The 15381-nt window shown below is 42.1% G+C and overlaps 1 protein-coding gene across 5 annotated transcripts in view; it reads left to right on the forward strand.

The window, feature by feature from the left end:
* The window catches only part of LOC129119895 (potassium voltage-gated channel subfamily A member 5), a 197799-nt gene that overhangs the window by 27826 nt on the left and 154592 nt on the right, over nt 1–15381 (forward strand). The gene's annotated exons all lie outside the window — the stretch shown is intronic.

Genomic DNA, 15381 nt, shown 5'->3' on the forward strand with positions numbered 1-15381 from the left:
TGAGTGCTCTGAGCATTCATGGACATTAAAGTCCCTCAGAGCAAGGGCATGAAACCATTCAGTGCCTCTCCTGCTTTGGGGAGATTCAGCTTTTTTTGGCTTTTTCTTTGGAAAAGACATTCAGTGCCAGTAGAAACTTGAGGCCATTGTACAATGCTGGCTTTTTATTACTGCAATATTCCTTTGGGTCTCAAAGGTTTAGTGAAGTCAGTGGGAAATTTTCTGTCATTTTCAGTGTGTTGGGAACATGTCCTTGCTGCAAGTAAGACTCCATCAAATACAACTGTTTACAAAGCAAAGAGAGAAGGACATTTCTGGTCCTTGTCTGTTTAATGCTGTATGCCAAGCCTCTGTTCAGGATTTTAAATCATACAAATTGCAAAATGTCGAATTTAAATAGAACAAAGGCTGAACCAACTCAAGCTGTGGGCTATTTAACACAAGGAATGGGCAATAGGACCTCCTGGGAGAAGCCTGAGGATTGTGAGTGGTGACAGTGGTGATGGGGACAGGTGGCTTCTCTGACCTACCTACACCTCCATCACTGAACTGAGTGGAGCTCTATTTTCTCATGTCCACCAGAATGACAGCTCCTGATTCCTCTTACATCCTGGAGGCATAGTATACACATCTAGACATCTCTAATCAGAAACAAGATTTGTTCCTGTAAACAAACAGCTGGGGCTGGCTTCTAATTAAGGTTTCTATTAATAAGGCATCTTCTTTAGGTGAGCTACTGCTGCTGTTTTGCCAAAAGCACGTTCATTAATTTCTTTTCAGCTTCTCCTTGTTATTATTAGAGCATAGGAAGCAAGTCAATGGTTTAATAAGCTTGAGTTTCAGACTAGGCTAATCAAATAATTTTTATTCTATTTATCAGCTTTTAATTTGCAATAAAAGATTAAATTTAGATGAAAATATCTTCAACCTGAAAAGGGGATTTTGCTTAGAAGTTGACTGTTCTTAACCAGCACCTAGCTCTGTGCTTGAACTTTGTGCCTGTAGTTACAGGAAAAAAGATCCAAGGTAAACACAACAGAAGCCACCTAATGATAAGAAGAGTGATGGACTGAAATCCACCGAGGTGAAGGTGGTGCAAAAATCTGTCTAGGACCGGATTCTTAATCCCAGGATCCAGTCCCATCCCCTTGTGAGCATGTTTGCAGCAAAAGAACCTTGCAGAGAATGTGCCTGCCATCAGCCTGATTTGGCTGCCAACACTCTGCTGAATGCTGAGTTCATTCATTATTATTGCTGGCTTTTCAGGAGGCAAGATGAGCAAAATCAACATCAATCTCCAACAGATGGGATCAGGGGAGGGCAGCTGCAGGCATTTGGTGCACTACATACGGCAGGCGAGCGCACGTGGAATCCTCTGCCCCCGGAGCTCCAGTGTTTCCGTTCCACAGGCAGCAGGAAAATACAATTATCTGAATTAACTGCCCGCAAATCCCTGCACTTTGTGCTGCCCACTCGGGAATTCAGGCAGGACCCAGGAACACTGAGACAGAGGTGCCATTCCTCACATGGCAGCAGTGGAAAAGCACATTCCTGCCTATGTGAGATGAGCAGGGGCATTCCTGAAAGCCTGCTTCCTTTTCTTTTTTGTTCTTAGTAGCTCATTCTGTTTGTTTTTACTTTTCAGGCTAGCAAATGAGATTACAGAAAATAAAATGCAGAGGAAATGTGTAAACAAGATTACTAGGGCAAAACAATGCCTCTCAGCACATTAACTGCACTGGGAGATGTGAGGCTGGAGCAGGGCTGGAAGCAGTTTTTGCCTGGGTACAGCAGATGCAGGCAGAAAATATTAATTATGTGCTCTGAGAGAGCTGTTCTCACCCTGTTCAGAGTGCTGACAAACTGACGGTGGGAAAGAAGCACGAAGAGTTCAACTTGTTAGGGGTATTTTTATTATTCTTTCACCCCAAAACATCGTTTTGAAATTATGTTGGATTTTGACAACTTTCAAAGGATCTCAGCTGTCATTTTGCTGTCTCTCATGCATGGACCCACACACACTTGTCTCTGTGGATAGGACACAAGAGCTGTCGTAAGATGAGAAATCTGATAATAACCAAAAATGTTTTGTTGATGATAGAGAGGGGATACTTTTGGTTGGATTCTTTGCTCTTGGTTTAAAATTCTCGGTTGTTGATGCAAGCCCTGTCTGCCCAGTCTGTCTCAAGAGCTGTGAACTCTTACCTTCAAGAGCTCTGCAGGAGGAAGGGGCCACAGGAGAAATAAAACTAGCTCGTGCTTAAAAAAAAAAAACAACATAATCACATCAAGACAAATCCTCCACCTTTCTGCTTGCTGGCAGAATCTCTGCTCCCTCCCACGCAGTCCCAGCTGGAGAGCCTTTACTTGCAGCAAAGCCACTTTGGTTGTGACAGTCCCTTTCCACTCACTGCTCCCTTTTCTTTCTTTCCTAGGGAGCAGCAGCTGCCACCACAGCCCCTCTTTTCTGCTTCCAAGGGGCTCCCCACTTATGCAATTTGCAGAAGGCAAAGGAAGAAAATATTGAATAGATTCTAGACAGGGTCAGGCAGATTTTCCTAGTGGCAGAGATTAGCAGGTCCAGTGCTGCAGTGAGCATCCTGCTTCAACTTCAGGTGTAGTCAAATCTTTCACCCAGGCCCTGAACCTGCCTCACACACAAAGCCAGGGCAGAGGAGCTCTGTGCTCATGTGCTTCTGGGTATAAAAGTGCCTTTCAGACCAGAGTTGAACCTGGTGTTCGGAGTGAGGCTAAGTTAATGTGTTGGGGGGAATGTGGCTGGGTGGGAGCTTTTTTGCACATGACTGGCCAAAATCGGTCTCTTTAGCAGTGCCAGGATCAGTGCTGCTGCTGAGGGGTCATCTAGGGAGAGTGTTCCCTTATCCTCTCTCTGCCAACCAGGAGAAGGAAGGAATAAGTATCTTGAGCAACCTGGTCTGGTGGAAGGTGTCCCTGCTCAGGCCAGGAGGTTGGAATGAGGTGGTCTTTAAGGTCCATTCCAATCCAAACCATTCTGTGACCTTATTAAACCATGCTGAATCCTGGCTGAGTCAAGGGCCAGTAGTTTCTGTCATTAAAGAGCAAAGCTCAAAGCAGCTTTTGGGAAGAAGATGGGATAGAAGGCACAAATTAATTTTCCTCTGCTCACTCTGGGGTCTGCCTCATTCCTGCCCATTGATGAGATGGATGCCAGTGTGGAAGCTGGGCACAGATGTGTGCTTCAGTAGCTAATGAGGTGTGACTGCTTCTCTTCTTGCTCAGGAAGCACAGCAGAGTGCTCCTTTCTCTGCCACAGGCCATCCTCCAGGACATCTGAACCGGGATTCTAACGCTCAGGGAAGGAGAAGTGTCAGAGGGTGAGGAATGAGCGGAGCAGCCTTTGGGGACGGAAGGGGCAACAGCAGCCTTAGTGCAGTTTGTGTGTTGGCTAAGGACTGTTTTATAAATGGAGCACAGCTATCATCCCTCATCTGCTTGGAGGTTACAAACCTCTCTGGAGGATAACCAGTTATTTGGATTGGCTTAAACAGGACAACTCACTGCAACAGTGTGGAGCCAAGATACCTGTGTGAGCACCTCAGCAGAGAGTCACAAACAAGACTGAGGGGGAAAAGAAATCCCATCTGTCAGTGAAGAATTTGCACAAAACCTCCTGATTGCTAGAATTCCATACCCTGGTATTCCATGAGTTTCACAGAATCATGGGATGGCTTTGGTTGGAAGCCTTAAAGCCCATCCAGTTCCAACCCCCTGCCATGGGGGACACTTTCCACTAGGTTGCTCAGAGCCCTATCTAACCTGGCGTTGGACTTTTCCTGGGATGGGGCAGCCACAGAAACATCTCTGAGCAAGTTTCTTTCAACTCTTTCTCTCATTGACCCTGCACAGCTCAGGCTGACAGGCGAATAGGGTGTAAGACCAAACCCCTTTCTGTCTGGTTCCAGAAATTGCTACCTTTGCTCAGGTATACTTTGCTCTTATGCTAGGAGAATGATGGACTAGAGATCAAAATTCTCCTTTCAGAGCCTTCCCAATGCCATTCTTCATCCTCTATCATGCATCCCTGAGCCCCACTGGCACTGCCTGGCTATGCAGGTGGAGAGGTGGAGAATTTCTGGGCTCAACACCACACCCAGGGTAATTTCTGGGTTGCTTTAACTTTCCTTGATTTTTCCATTCTTTTTGTGCTCATTAGTGTGACAAAAAAGCAGGCTGCTCCCAGCACATATTTGTTAGACATAGCAGGAAGAGTACAGATCTTTAAATGTGAGGGACATGGTTTCCTCAGTAGCTTTTTTTGCCCTGTTTTGCCAAACTGGCAATCCCTGCTCAGCCTCATTGGGAAATTGCCACAAATAAAGCCCATACTGAAAAGCTTTGAAGTACAAATAACTATCAAGGGAATGAGTCCAAGAGTCCATTGCTGTCCCAACTTTTCTTCACTTAAATTGGTGTTTTGCTAGGCAAGGTTTGAGATTCTGGAAGAAAAAACTCTAATATAAAATAATTTCTTTTTTTCTTTTTCTTTTTTTTTTTTTTTTTTTTAATAAGGTGTGTTTAAAGCACTTTGATACACCAGAATGCAGTGCAGAAAGGCAGCTTTTATCACTTACCTTTGATCATCTAATAGGTTTTCTGTGAGGAATATGAGCAAGAGCTGGTGGGAAAAAGAAAGGGACAGGCAACAGTTAATGGCAGTTTTTAAAACTGACCATCCAGACTAGTGGAGCTGAGTAAATGTGACAGCTAAAACTCTGACTTCCCTGGCTCTGTCCATATGAATTGTTGGTAAAACTTCCCTTCTCTGAGATGAGCACTTCAGAACTCCATGGTAAGCTTTGCCATTCTCTGTGTTTGCACTGATATGAATCTGAATAAAAATTTCTTCTCACAACTTACTTTATTCACGATATAAGAAGGTTCTAAGAATAAAACCTAGCTAAGTATCTCCTGACTCACCCTCAAAAAAAAAAGGAAACTCAGGCCTAGAAGGGTCTTTACAAGTGGTTGTGTGGTGAAAGAATGTTCATCTTTTTTATGGTACCCATAGTTTGAGGATAGGCATGAGGGGAAATCATTCTCTGGAGAGATATAGTCCAAGGAAAAGCAGAAACACTATAAGAGAATGGATGGGACATGGAAAAATAATGAATTCTTTTGCCATGGCTCCAGGCCAAGAAGATGGAATTGCTGATAAGCAGGTGAATCATGTGAAAATAAGGTAAGATTATTCTCTTATTCTCCCCTTGGACACAGGAAGTCCATTCTGAGGAAGGTGCTTTGATTAAGTGGAAGTTGTTTCCAGGCTACACAACCTCCCTTCCTCTGTGTACAAGTCAGCCCCAAAGATCCATCTTAGCCAATAAATGTACCAAATTCCTAAAGGAATAGGCTGTGAACAGCCTTATAAGGAAGGTATGAAAGGCTTTGGGAAAGAAGGTTGTACAGGAGGGAAGAAAGTAATAGGGAATGGCTTAGGAAAAATACCAAACCCTGAAGCTCCAAAAATTCAGTGAAATGAATCTCCCAAAGAGAGTACTCAAGCAAGTGAGAACAGCCCTTGGTGACCAGCTTAAACCTCCCAAGATATGAGGATGGGATGAAGTGAAAATCACCTCCCATTTCTGCTCCTTCACCATTATCCTATCTGCTTTGTGCTGGAAATGTGTCTCTGTTAGTCACGGAACAACTGCACATAAGAAAAGGGAAAAGAAGGAAAATCTGCAACAACTAGGATTCGGTGACCAATTGATTCCATGGCTACTGATCCCAGTGAATTTTAACAGGCTGATGCCAGCACAGTGTTATCTTTCTTTCATGGGGTGAAGTGATTTCATCAGGCTTTTCCTTTCACTAAAGGGCCTGACTGAAGTGATGGTGATATCTCTAAACAGGATTCTGATGGTAATATCTCCAGTGAAAATCTGCAGGATGTGCAGGAAATTTCCATCCCTCTTTTGTCTCAGGTAGCCATGGCATGAGAGCAGTTTTTGTGACATTTCTGAAAGAAATGTCAATAAATCAACTTCACTCAAAGGCCACATTAGCAGTGTAACCACTTTTTAAAAGAGTCTAGAAATAATACAAAGACCTCAGCTCTGTTCCAACATAAATTTATGATTGTGAGGCACACCAAAGTGTGTGCGACATAAAACACAAACTGTTTTCAGAAATACTTCTGGCTTTCTCTTGATGTAGCTTGATGCATAAGAGCAGTTTATAGATTGTCACTTGTTCCAACACTTAAAAATTTTTTTTTTTAATGTTGAAGGAAGAATTTCTGTTTTTTCTAGTTCTCTTTTTTCTATTTTCCCCCTTACATTTTGTCCCAAATTTAGAAGTAAAAGTACTTAATGGAAATAACTGAAAATTTCAAAAGCTCAAACTGAAATGTTTCATAAACCAGCAATTTTTGTCCTAGCTGAAATGGCACAGAGTGCCATGAATAGAATATATAGGAAATTATGGTTACCTCTGAATAATATTATTTGTAGAAAGTGTCATAGAAAACAGACAAGAAGGTGAAACAAATCTTTATTGCTCTGGATGAGATGTTTCCAGTCACCTAAACCATGTTATCCAGCAGAACATTCTTATAACTTTATCCACTAGCTCCATTTTTACTCAAAATGCATTAGACACTTCCCATTTTCCAGGGAGTTAAAGGCTGATAAAACCACATTGGTGATCAAGATAAAAACTGACAATAAATAAGTGTGAATTTATCTGACTGTAGAGGATGACCTGGTCTGATGTATGTGGTCATCGTTCTGTGGCTCCCATCCAGGATTCCCATCAGCCTGTTTGTGAGCTTGTCTCTGTCCTTGTACTCCCAAAACACCTCTAGCAATCCATTGGAAGCTGTGGGAAAACAGGTCCTGCACTAAACACAACCCTGTGCTGAAAGAGTGATGTGAAAATATGAAGAATGATCTGTGAGGAGGGTAGTTTTATATTTCTAATCTCCATTCTTGAAATGACAATCTTCCTTCCAGATATACCTGTTATAGTTGGATAATGAGATTATTTGCTCTTGCAATTGAGGGAAAACTATTGTGTGAATATTAAGAAAAGCTTTAGTGGTGTATAGTTATGTTATTGTAGTTTAGATGTCCTCTGTTTTCCCCATAGTTCCCTTTCTCCCCCCCGTATTGTTGCCATCAGACAGCCTGGGTTGTCTAGGACAGGTACAAAGAAGGCTGCACATGTGTCCCTTGCATGGTGCAGCTGGGAATGGAAAAACTTGGTGCCTGGGGGGGCAGTATGGCAACACCTGACCTCCAACCAAGTTACAAGAAAGCAGTCTCCACTGATAAATGGCAAAGAAGAGCTGACTGACAGACTTTGGGAGGGGCCAGGGCTGACTGATGCACTGCCCAGGGGTATAAAACACTGAGCATCCATCTTGAAGATGAACCGGCCATGAGGCCAGTTCCCTGCATTGCAAATTTTTCATTATGTAGTCCTTTTGTTCTATTTTTGTTAAGGTTTAATAAACCTTTTCAAATTTTCAAAGTGAGCAGTTGTTTTTCACATACCTGAAATGAGAGCCCATATCTCAAAGTGTGTTTGTCAATTTAATCATACAAGGAAGAAAAGTATGGAGCAGCTGATGCTTGTGAGAGACTTAAGAACAATGAATAGGATTTTAAAAATACCAGCCCTACTGAGGTAACAGCTCTGTTGTGCTTCAGCCTGGTGCTACAGGCCTTGTGTTTGTTTCTCTGTTGCCAGAAAAGCTTAACCAAGATTAAGGTTTTTATCAGTACTTGAAATTTTATTTTGATATCTCAGATTCCACAGAACATAACTCAGGGAAATAATACAATTTTCTTTCAGTAGCATTGATCCAGTTTGGATCTCATGTTATTTGGAGTTGCAACAAGTCAGAGAATTTATCTTAGTCACAAAATGAGGCACAGAAATGCCTTTGCTATAGATAAATTAAGATAAAATTGTATGATTGAATCTCATTCCTTTAGGTAGTTTAAGGTTAAAACAGCCTGGCACCAGGGCAGAGCTCTGATAGTGAACATTTTTTACAAAAGCTCCATCATCTTCCAAACCTCCAACTTTCCCAAAAACCTAGTCTCTGAACTTTGGTAAATTGGTAAGATATTCTGCCCTCACCCTTCCTAATGTCCTTCAAAATATGGGATTTTTTTCTCTTGGTCGTAACTACTTATCCTTTCTTCTTAAAATATAAGAAAAATATTTTTTTTTTATCTGATTGAGTACTTTGCCAGATTATTGTGTCCCATGAAGAGCCTCTGTCTCTGTGGATTGTTCTTTATTTGATCAGAAGTTTAGGAAATTAATCTTTCCATCTCTGGATGTAAAAGTTAGATTGAATGGTCCCGGTTCCCTTCTAATGTCTGGTGCTTAAGGTGGCCCAACAGTTCTTTTTTTTTTTTTCCCCACACATTTTAAATTTAGACTGTTCTCCACCCTAACACTTATCTGATGATATGCAAATGCAAGATGAGTGTGAAATACCACAAAATTTCACTCAATCAAAGTGCAAAAGTAAGGACTTTTTTCTTCATTTGTCACACTTAGAGAAGTTAAAGTGCTGGTCTACAGATAAGTCCACTCAGTTCACATCAGGTGAGTGGGAGAAGATTCCAGCCCAAAGAGATTGAACCACTCACCACATGATGAAAGCTTGACCTTACAACCCCAAAATCTGCCCTCACATCAGTGACCTCAGTGGCTCTTTCCCCTTTCTCTACAGTGATACTCTTCATGCTCCATGAAATGTGCATTGCTTTGACAGCCAGCAGAGTACTGAAAGATGGGAAACAAAAATTGCAAATATAAAGTTCTTGACTCACTGAGTTGATCTCCCAAAGGAGATGTTTTTTCCTATATGGGGTCTTCAAACTTGAAAACCAAAAAACCTTTTTAAGAATTTGTGACCAAAAAAAAAAAAAAAAGGTTATTATTAGGTTATTATTAGATCTCTAATTAGCCCTCTAATTTCTGATTCCTTTTTGTCTTGTCTGCTGTCCTTTGCTCCCACAACACTCTTTAGCATAAGTCAGGTGTTTGAAACAGCTCAAAGCAGTTGTGTTTGCAGTAGAAATTTTGCTTCTAATCACATGCAGTCCATACTGTTTGCTCCTTGTCTTGCTGAAGATAAAAGATTTTCCTAAAAGCAGCTGCCTGGCTAAGAACAGAACAGGGAAAGCTGAAATTCCAGGGATTAAATTGGATTTTCCCATGCAAGAGCATGTACACAGTGAGATTTGCCAGCCTGTTTATTCCTCTGTAAAGTCCAGTGAAGACAGCTTCAGAAGATCACAGATAACTCACATACCAGGAGAAGTTACTTCTCAGTGATGAATCCATACTAAATTTATCCCAATTCCAGAGCAGCAGTTTATAGTGCTATAGTTTATAGCAGTTTATGTTTTAAAATGAACCTCCTTTCCTTGCCTTCTGAGACTTGAGTTTCACTTGGGAAACTTCTCTCAACAGCTCTGTGTTGTTTTTTTTTTTCTTCTCTTTCAAGTAAAATCATGAGCTGCTGAAAGGTTCCAATGAGCTTCCAATTTAAGTTCTGTGGGATAGCAGGGCCCTCCAAATGGTCTCTGCAGAAGTGGCTCTTGGCAAAGGCAACACTCCTTTTTTATTTGGTTTCCTCTGTGAGGGTGAAATCCCCACCATGAGGGCAGCCGTGGGCTGGAGAAGGAAGGTTCTGTATAATCCTGGGAGATAAACAGTTAAAATATTATTAATCTGAAAGTGGATGGAGGGAATACAGACCCTAATGGGTACACGAGATAAATAGCAAGGGTGCAAAGTTGGGAATACAATGAGAAAGGCAGACAAAAATAAGAGGATGAGGGACATTGACCTCTGCTCTCTGAGACTTCAGGGATGCCACTGAAAGGAAGATCTGCATGGGTACAGGATACAAAAATAATTATTAGGAAGAGGCATGATAGTCAGATAACATCATGATAGGAAATCTGGAATGACTCACTTGTAGTGTTTTTATTCCTCAGTGAAATAGGTGGAAAACACACGGGAGAGCTGTAATCACAGAGGTGCTCATCATTCTCAGAGTGTCCAGCTGAGTGTAAAGAAAGGAACCTGCAATCAGGCTAAGCATACAGCTGGGCTGATATCTTTCTAATAGTCTAGTGTCTGGTTTTGGGGTATTTTTGAGGCTTTTTTTGTTATAAATAGTTGCCAAATTCACTTTGTAAAATGGGTACCCAGTAGCAATAGCTGGAATGTAAGATGGTTCTGCTTATTTTCCTGAGACTTTAGCTTGCAATCAGGTCACTGTAAGCAGACTTTTTTGGCCCATATGGAGTCATATCGTTCCCTCCTCCTCCAAGTCCCCTGATTTGGATGGATTTTGAAGACAAAATTATATCACATGTAGGCCTCAGGTGTAGCTTTTCAAATTTGCAATGTTTCAATGAGTAAAACAGTTTTGGTGGTTCTGGGATAGCTATGGATAAGAATGGAAATATTTTCTGGGCTGAAGCAGTGAATTCCAGATAGTGACATCATAAATTTCAATGGACCTTGGATACATGGGTTCAATCATACACTTTAGGCATTGAGCACCTTCAACTCCCCAGCTGCAGAAATCAATCCATGAGAGGGACAGCTCCAACTTCTGCTTGCCTATGTTTAAAAGCCTTTCCCATGTCTACAAAACATGTTTGCCATAAAAATGGATCAATCCAAGGAGACAAAACCCCATTATTTCTTGTAGATGAAATTAAGTAGTGTGAGAGTTGAGAACATCAAATCTCAAGGAGACTAGCTCCTGAGTGTGTGTTAATTATCTATTCTAACAGCGCCAATCCCATGGAAAGGAAAGAGCTCATCTGCAACCATATAAATAGTATGTATGTATTATTTGGTACATAATAGTATGTACCAAACACACATTTGCTTCCAACAGGATTTTTCCAGTGGTTCCCATGTGTGTCTGTTAAAAATGTGTCTCAATACCAGGAGTCACCCAGGTATTCCAGGAGGAAAACAAAACAAAATCCTGGTTGAAACTGAACTGCTGGCCATGTGCCTGAGGTTGCCTCTTAAAGCCAGAAAAGAGATAAGACTGAAATAATGTGAGATAATGATTGATGATGCAACTTCCCTCCCTCATTTTAAAAGGAAATAATGACCTGTTGGATTCCTGCCTTGCTTGCATTTAAATACAAACGCTTTCAATCTCAAGATCTTACGGGCTGCAATCTTCTGCACAGAGGAAACCATCTTTAGTTTAGTGATGAAAGGAAACAGATGGTCTCTCCTTTATGCACTAATCTTCCTGTATGTTTCAGAAAATTAAGGTTTGGGAAGTGGAGTTGAGGCAGGGTGAATTCTTCTCCTGGGAGAGAATATTCAACAAAAATCACTTCAAGTAGATTTACTTAAAATTATATCTCTTTTTATGGATAAGTAATTCACAGGCACATTGCTATTGCTTTTCCAGAATATTAACAGCTTGTTTTAACAGTTTTCTATTGCACAACCTCTTTGTAGCCATCTTCTCTCTTCCCAATTTCATCTGGGTTGCACTGTGACAAAGCAATGTTGTCTCTGCTGCAAGTTCTACTGTGGTTCACTACCAAAGTGTTCTTCACTTCAGGGTGAGGAAGGCAGATTTTCATCTGGGATTTAGTCTCATTCTTCTTCTTTTGTGCACTTGAGAGGAAAGATTTTCAGAATTAAATGTGTATCTAAAGAAAGTTTGGAGAAAATTTCAGAGAAAATGTGTATCTGAAGAAATCAGTCAATTATGGATTACTTTGTGTCTAATATATTTATTATTACTTAATGTTTAATCTAATAATGTACAAGTACAGTATCAGACTTCCAGTGACCCTACAGGGAGACTTTCCTGAGTGAGACTTTTCTCTGTTTCCTGAGTTTTGGGTTAGTGGTGGGGTTTTGGTTGGTAATTTGGTTGTGGTTGGTTTGGTTTGGCATTTTGATACGTGACTTCTTTAAAGAACTGTCCTTAAGGTCCCCTCCACAGAAACAGAGAATCATGGAATCATTAAGGTTGGAAAAGACCTCCAAGATATCAAGGCCAACTTCTGACCTTGTCAACTAAACCAGAGCACAGACTGCCACATCCAGTCCGTTCTTGAACACCTCCAGGGATGGGGACTCCACCACCCTCTGGGCAGCCCATTCCAGGCTTGGCAATCGTTTAAAACTGGAGAGCAAATTCAACTTTAGATCAAGAAATAGAAAACTGGCCAGAAGTTAGGGAACCTTAGGGTTGTATTTGCCTTGGGAAAAGCAAGCAATCTGTACTTGCTGAGAAAGCACCAAAGGAGGAATGCTACCTCCCAATTTTTTTTAATTCTCTGTTCAGAATTAGTGAGCAGTGTAGGTGGAGACACTGAACCTGTGGCAGTGGATCTGAGAGGACACATGAGCCTTTCTCAGTCATGTATTGGTCCTCAGAATTCTTTAGGGTGAGGCAGCACAAAGTATCACAGATCATTTCATGTTATTGTGCCATGGGAGATTGAGTGACAGTTTGGAGGCCAAAAGGTAACTCAGAGATATTTCAAATATGGGACAGGTTAGTAGTGATGTTTCTGCTACTGAAAGGCACAGTATGGTGGGCTTTTGGTCACTACCAGCAATGTCATCATCAGGTGTAAATTTATTTTGAGATTTACAGGCTGGAGGATCCATGGGCCCAGGCCAGTGCTCTGAGATTCCACAAGGCCAAGGCCCCAGTCCTGCCTTGGGTCACACCAACCCCCTACAGCTCCAGGCTGGGGCAGAGGGGCTGGAAAGCTGGAAAAGGCCCTGGGGGTGCTGGGGACAGCGGCTGGACAGGAGCCAGGTGTGCCCAGGGGGACAGGAGGCCAATGGCACCTGGGTGTGCCAGCCATGGTGTGGCAGCAGGACCAGGGCAGTGACTGTCCCCTGGGCTGGCACTGCTGGGGCCACACCTCAGGACAGGAAATGGACATTGAGGGGCTGGAGTGTGTCCAGAGAAGGGAACGGAGCTGGGGAAGGGTCTGGAGCACCAGGAGGGGCTGAGGGAGCTGGGGGGGGGGCTCAGCCTGGAGAAAAGGAGGCTCAGGGGGGCCCTTCTGGCTCTGCACAACTCCCTGACAGGAGGGGACAGCTGGGGGGGATTGGGCTCTGCTCCCGGGGAACAAGGGACAGGATGAGAGCTGTGCCAGGAGAGTTTCAGGTTGGACATCAGCAAGAAGAAGAGTGTGCAGGTAACTTTGCTGATAAATATGACATATCTAATAACATAGAATGATCCTAACCTCTTTCATGAGTAGTAACTGTCTACCACCCTAGGAGAAGCATGAAAGCCCATAAATATCTGGAACTCCCTTGAATGAAGGGGGAAAAAAACCCTCTTTCTATACTTGAAGCTTGCCAAAGCTGGAGGTAAAAATCTTAAAAGGGGGAAAGTGACAAATTTCCCTCAGCAAATGTAGAAACAGAAGGGGAAGTTAAAAATACTTGCAAACTGTCAGTTCTTGCCTGTCTACCCACTTAATGGAAATATGAAAGCTATGCTGAGGAAAATCAGAGCAAATTTTCTGCTGTATTTTGACAGTCTTTTTTTCTGAGGATGTTTCTGACTTTTCACTATGTGTGCAGGAATAATGAGAGTATGCAGGTCTCTGTGGTCACAGGAGCCTGTTCATATTTCCTTACACGTTGACTGAACATGATCATGAACTTCAGGAAAGTTGTGGTTATTATTTTAGAGAAACACTTCCACATTTCCAGCCTCCTGATTTTAATACAAACAGGTAACAGGAGGAATTGGTTAGTTCAGTGGTACGGCCATGCTGCAGCACAAGCTGATCATGTTTCTTCAATATTTGATACGATGAGGTATTACAATGCCTTCCAAGCAGGGTTCTAACATGCAAATGCACACACCATGCAAATGCACACACCATGACTCGGGAATTAGCGCTGAGATGGCAAAGTCCAGTTTCAAAGGCCTTTGCAATTAAGTTGACCAAGACTTTTCTTAAATCCAGCTGTTATGCTTCACTTTAGACACCTTTGTTGCTGGTTCTAATGAAAAACATTTGCAATGATATGTGATACAACCTGCTAATGTTCTGCAGAAGTGAAAGGTAAAGGCAGGTGTAGGGTTTCACTTAAGTGATTTCATAAATTAACTGTAATGTGACCTGTGGTTCCTTTGCCAAATAACAGGTTAGCAAATGAATTTGAATATGTATTATTTGTAAGATGAAAGCTAGTGTTAGCCTCTGAATGGGACCTGGAAACCTGACAAGTTTTTATTGAGTAACAGTCTTCTTATTATTTCTAGTGAATAATTAATGTCCTGAAGGTCGCTGTGGCAGAAAGACTGCATCACCATACATGAGACAAAACCAGACATTTATCTCACACTTTAAGGTGTGCATTCAGATAAGAACAAGACTGAAAGCCTAATTCTCATCGGGGTTCAGTAACTTACAGCATCTGGAAGCAGCTTGGTGTGGAGCAGGCCCTGGGGAAGACAGTAGGGCTATGAGGCCAAAACGTTTAAAGGTCAGGAGGGTGTAGTTTCCTACAGGGATAGCACTCCCCTGCTCAGGGACCTTCTCATTAGCCCAGTGATAGGGGTGAGGACATTTCCTTCATGCACCTGACAGCCTTTCAGTGTAATGTGCTCTATTGCAAATAAGCTCCTACCTCCTGGATATCATTTAGTGTAGAATTATTGAATGATTTTCTAAATGATATCAGGGAAATAAAATGCTGTTAAAGCACAGAAATGCTGGATTCTGATGCTTGAAAGCACCCATTGAAACTTATGCCGTGACTGAGACCAGTTTTTTATTCAGCAAGTAAAATGTCAAAATAAACACAACTCTATTGATACACCAAGAAAAGGGTTCTTGGTATAATGCCAACATCAATAATTATAAAGGGGAGACAACAGTCTAAAAGGCATGGCTGGCAGCACTTTTAAAATATTTGTCCTTGGTGGGACCAGAGACTGATTTACATTAAATTTAGGTTCCAAAGAAAAATAACATCTCAAAGGGCATATCATAAAACTTAACTGGTTTATTTGTTGCAAACCAGATCAAACAAAATACAGTAGAATAAACATTTATTGGTTTTAAAATGGTGAAACAGCGCTGCAGTCAGATGAGTGAGTTGGTTCAGTACACAGTAGGTGAAGAGTTAGGGGATCAAGGGATGTGATTCTGTCTCTTTGCCCCTCTCTGCTGAGCCCCCCCTGCAGGGCTGCATCCAGCCCTGGGCCCAGCACAGGAAGGACAGGGAGCCGCTGGAGCCAGGCCAGAGCAGGGACACCAAGGGGATCAGAGGGATGGAGCAGCTCTGCTGGGAGGAAAGGCTGAGGGAATTGGGATTGTTCAGCCTGGA

This window comes from Agelaius phoeniceus, chromosome 5, assembly GCF_051311805.1.
Source record: "Agelaius phoeniceus isolate bAgePho1 chromosome 5, bAgePho1.hap1, whole genome shotgun sequence".
Classification (NCBI taxonomy): Eukaryota; Metazoa; Chordata; class Aves; order Passeriformes; family Icteridae; genus Agelaius; species Agelaius phoeniceus.